Here is a 4,696-nt window from a genome sequence, read left to right on the forward strand (position 1 = left end):
ACACACACACACGCACACAGACACACAAACCATGAAATAACTTTCATCTGTTGTTGTTTTAGTTTGAAAGCAGACACCAAAACAGAACCATAAAGCCATGGTAAATAGTTCCTTGAATTACTGCAATAAAGTGATCAAGAATGGATTACCTTATAATTATTTTTTACATTAAAACTTTGGCTGAGGAAGAGAGATACATGCATAAGGAATTGCATTACTGAGTCAACAAAAATGTCTACTAAAAGAAAATGTGCATTTATTAAAGACAGTCTTTAAACCAGTCAAGTAAAAGTGCTCCCATTCTGTAATGTTTGCAAAAAAATTTGGATTGATAAATGGAATAAGGAACCCTCCCGACCCCACTAAGGGACAAGGGTGTARAGAAAATGGATGGATGGAAATGGAATAAGGTGCAAAAAAAAATTCAGAGGATTATTAGAGAGTTTAAAATCTTCCCCATAAAACTAAGATCATGATTTAATTTAGATCTCTCTTTGCTGGCTTGCTTGAAAAGTCTTCCTTTGGTTTAAAGTTTTGTTTTGCACCACAGAAGTCTTTAGCGCCTTTATTTTGGGGGTTAATGTCTGCTCTGTCTTATCTGCCCCCTCCCAGGGGCATCTGTTTTGATTCAACATGAACCAGCTAAAGTCTTTTTTTTTTTTTTATTAAGGCGACATCCTAACCTTAAAACACCAGTCCTGTGAAGCGAACAGTTTGCACCAGAATCGGATCTCTGCTCAGTGGCTCTGCCAGCCGTCTTTCTGCAGCCCCGGCTTGATCAACAGGTGTCACTTCATAACTGCGGTTCCCATGACTCGGTCACCGTGCGACTGCAGATTCTGTCGACTGAGCGGTTCAGAAAAACCTCACTTCCCTCCTCTGTGAACTTTCGACATGCTCTCCCTGTCTCTCTCTCCCTCCCTCCCTCCACTCGGCCTCCTCCCTTCTAGACAATGACCCACTGTGTTTCTTTCACACTTTGCACCAGACAGCTCTGTCCAGCTCTCACTGAAGGCATGGACCAATATTTTGAAAATGACGCACTTCCCCCTCCACGGTTTCATTATGTTCACGAAAAAAAAAAGGAGCTTTCATATTATCTTGTGCTTGCTCTCTGACCCGACTGATTGCAGCCATCTCTCCGTCTCGCTGCCCAGAGAGAAGGAGCTCTGGCCAAACACTGTGAGCACAAAACAAAACAACTTAAGCTGAGAGTGCTAAACTCTTAGCTTTTGTGAAAAGATCAGCATTTCTGAAGTGAGGTTCCCTATGAGCAGGCAGATGCTATCTTCGCATCTACATTTTGCATAAATTCAGCTGATGCTGGAGGCTGAAGACAAGATAATTTTACATCCAGTGTCTTAAAACAACTCCAGTTTCATCTCCTCAGTAAGGTAAATTGTTATAAGTTGCTAAAAATCACAAAATGATGTCATAACCTAAGTTGCATTAGCATCTGCCTCCTTCTGATTGTAATAGGCGCTACGTGGGGGATGATTCATCTAGCTGGAGTGATGACAGGTGAGTCAAAAAGGGTCTAAATTTGTTTGGAAGTGCAAGTGAAATTTCTTTATTGTGCGTTTAGCTTTTTGGTTCAGTCGTCATGAGTCTGGTTTGATTTTTAATGGTCCACTTAGGATTCAGAAAAACAGGGTGTACACAGTCTGCAGTAACAAATCAAAATAAATCATGACAACTTAATTGAACCAAGAGACGATAAAAATTTCGTGATTTACTTTAGAAGACTGATTTATTTTGGACAAAGATATTTCTTTTCTCAGTACTTTCTTCATTCCTTTGTTTAATACTTTTCTATGCCAGTACTTTTATACTTTAACTACGAGAAAAGGAGTGACCTCACTCACGCGTCTCGCTGCCCTTATAGCTTCAGCTTCTGAAACCAAATATTGTGAATTCGTTGTAAAAGAAGACGCCAAGAGAGTGATCTGCTGCAGGTTAAAGGTTCACACCTTTAAAACGTTTTTACCCAAACTCTCTTCAAAACTTCTGACCTATTCCCTTAGCAAAAATGCATTTATTTTGTTTTTAATCAGGCCAGCTTGACTCAGTTTGCATGGATCAGACGGGTTAYGGTCAGTAGGCAAGTTTTRTAATATTATTCCAAGGTTTTACCAAGTTACGATCGCAAAACTATGAAAATGTTATATCATGCTGTTTAAATAAAGTTTAAATAAATATGCAGAGAGYGACTGTATAGAGTAGCGGTTCTCAACGTGGGCGGTACCGCCCCCCAGGGGGCGTTCAGAGGACGGCAGGGGGCGCTGGCGGACATTTTTACAAAAGGGGGGCGCTGGGATGCCTTTTGGGGGGCGTTTGGTCGAAGGTAAACTTTACACCTTAAATCTACAAMAATACCAGTTTAGACTTTGAGCAACTTGGTAAAACTGTATTGTCTAACATTAAATCATGCTTGGCTGTAACTGTATCGATGGCAGCTCTCCTTCTTCTATTCAAACTGTTGCTCCACTTTACAAGAAAAGACAGATGCGGCTCTTSGTAAATGCACAAATGCTCAGGATGTGGAACATAAAGTAAATGCCACCCACCACGTTTATTTTGGCAATAATGCTCTGAAAGTAAAGTTGACAGTCTACAAGCAGCATGTCTGTTAAGCAGCAGCTGTCAAGCTTGTCTTTTTCACCAATCTAATTTCAGTCATGTAAAAACCTCACTCCTTTCGGTGTCAATTCCCAGCGCAYCCCATCAAGGTAAACAATGTGCACATTTGTTTTGTTATCTGTCGTTTTTGCAGAAAATCCCTCCAGTTGGCATTCCGTGAATGTTTGAATACGTCCTGTGGGCCAATTCAGCTATGCATGCTTAGTCTTGGCTCGGGCAAATAAAACAGCCGGGGGCAGTCAGCGGGTATAAATCACGCACTCTGTAAGCACTGTGTGTATGAGTTCCTCACCCCGCTCGCYCAGATCCAGAGAGGAAAARGCAGAAAATGTTCGAGTCGAGGCGATACATTTCTGCTTATATTGTAAAATTCATACTTTTGTTTTTGCATGCTAAGTCCAAGGCGAGACGATCAGAGGGCGTCACGCAGAGCGAGGAAAAGATCCTGTTCCTTTTACTCCTCTGCTTCTCGTTGTTTTCGCAGCAATCATAATCTTGCAAACAAATGCAAAAAAAAATAAAATAAAAATAAAAAAATGCTCAGCTCAAGTTGTTCCTTGCCAGGAGTTGAGAGGAACTGAAGCATTCAAATCAAGCAGGCAGCCTTTTGATTCCAAGAGGGCCAAATTGTGTTAAGTTAATTGAGTCTGATAGATGTGTTTGCTTTCATGGCTGAYAGAGGCGCTCAGCAGAACCCTTGAGTTTATACTTCATCAAAATRCTTCCGAAATCTATCAAGAGCAGATTCCCCCCCCCTCTACTTCCCCATTTCTTATCCACTCGCTAATTGAGCTGGCTCTGATCATTTTTAGCTGACGGTTGGAGTCTTTCCAGGAAATCGTGCACAATGGCAGGGCAGATATTTAAGACATTTCAGCCTTCCTGCCCTCACACAGGACGAGAGGCTGAATTACGATGAACGGCTTCACAGTTCTGGCCTGCGCTTCATAAAAGGCTCCATTCAGAGCGTCCGAAGCCTTTCCAGCTCGACACGATAAGCGCGTTACAGTTCAATTGTCTCTCAAAAGACATAATGAGTGGGTCCAGCCTGTGGTGAACTCATTTGGCACTTTTAGTAATGAGGAGTGTCGATGAGGTATTTGAGCCTTTTCTCCCCGGAGCCAAATCTGATGTCTGAGCCTCTTGCTGGGTTTTTCTGAAAGCTGCCGGCTCTCAGTCCGAGACTCGGACCCAAACATTTTCTCAGTCTTGATCGCYGCGACAACTGTTACACGTGTAACACGGGGTTTWAAAMATGAAAATACATTTAAAGATGTTCCTTCCTGAAGCTCAGGCCACCTTTGCTTTTCCTCACTGTGTCCCTGTTGTTTTTGCTGTCGGATGGAGTTTCCAGTTCCCCTGCCAGATTTTTTTTTATATCACAAAGAAGCACGGATAAAAATGTGTTTCCAGTTATTAACTTGTCTCATCATGTCTTCATGCTAAAAGTCAAGAGGGGTAGAGAAAGTTCAGGAGAGGCCTGTTTGTTTCCATGTAGCATCCRCTCCAGTCTGACTGAGCTTGAACTGGTTTGCACAAAATTCTTTTAAAAATATCATCTCCTCATGCTGAGACTTTAAAACCCAAAAGACTGGCAGTTGTAACTAATGGTGGTTTTCCAATTAGTAGCTGCCAGGGGCAGCTTACGAGAAACGGGGAGACGCATGAACCCCAGATGAAAAACTGCAAAGTATCAGTCAGTTGTTTCCCAAACTGAGTTGTTTATCGGTTTAGTGGCTGCAGTCAGAGGAACGTTGGTATCCCTCTTTGTTGTTCTCATTTCCTTAAATCTCCAAAGGACCATAATTTGCAAAGAAAATAAAATAAAAACTTTGAAAAATAATTTGCCTTCCACTTTACTCTTCAATCGTTCAGTTGGTATCTCATTTCAAATCTCTCCAATTCTACATTGAAACGTTTCTTTTTTTTTTTTTACAGCACAGCTAAAAAATCAACAAAAGTTGACCAAAGTGATTAAATTCAACCAGCAACATGTATTACGCAGGATAAAAAAAGAAAAAAAAAGAAAATACATATAAACAAGTAAAGTTGAACG

This window comes from Poecilia reticulata, linkage group LG14 (assembly GCF_000633615.1).
Source record: "Poecilia reticulata strain Guanapo linkage group LG14, Guppy_female_1.0+MT, whole genome shotgun sequence".
NCBI classification, from domain to species: Eukaryota; Metazoa; Chordata; class Actinopteri; order Cyprinodontiformes; family Poeciliidae; genus Poecilia; species Poecilia reticulata.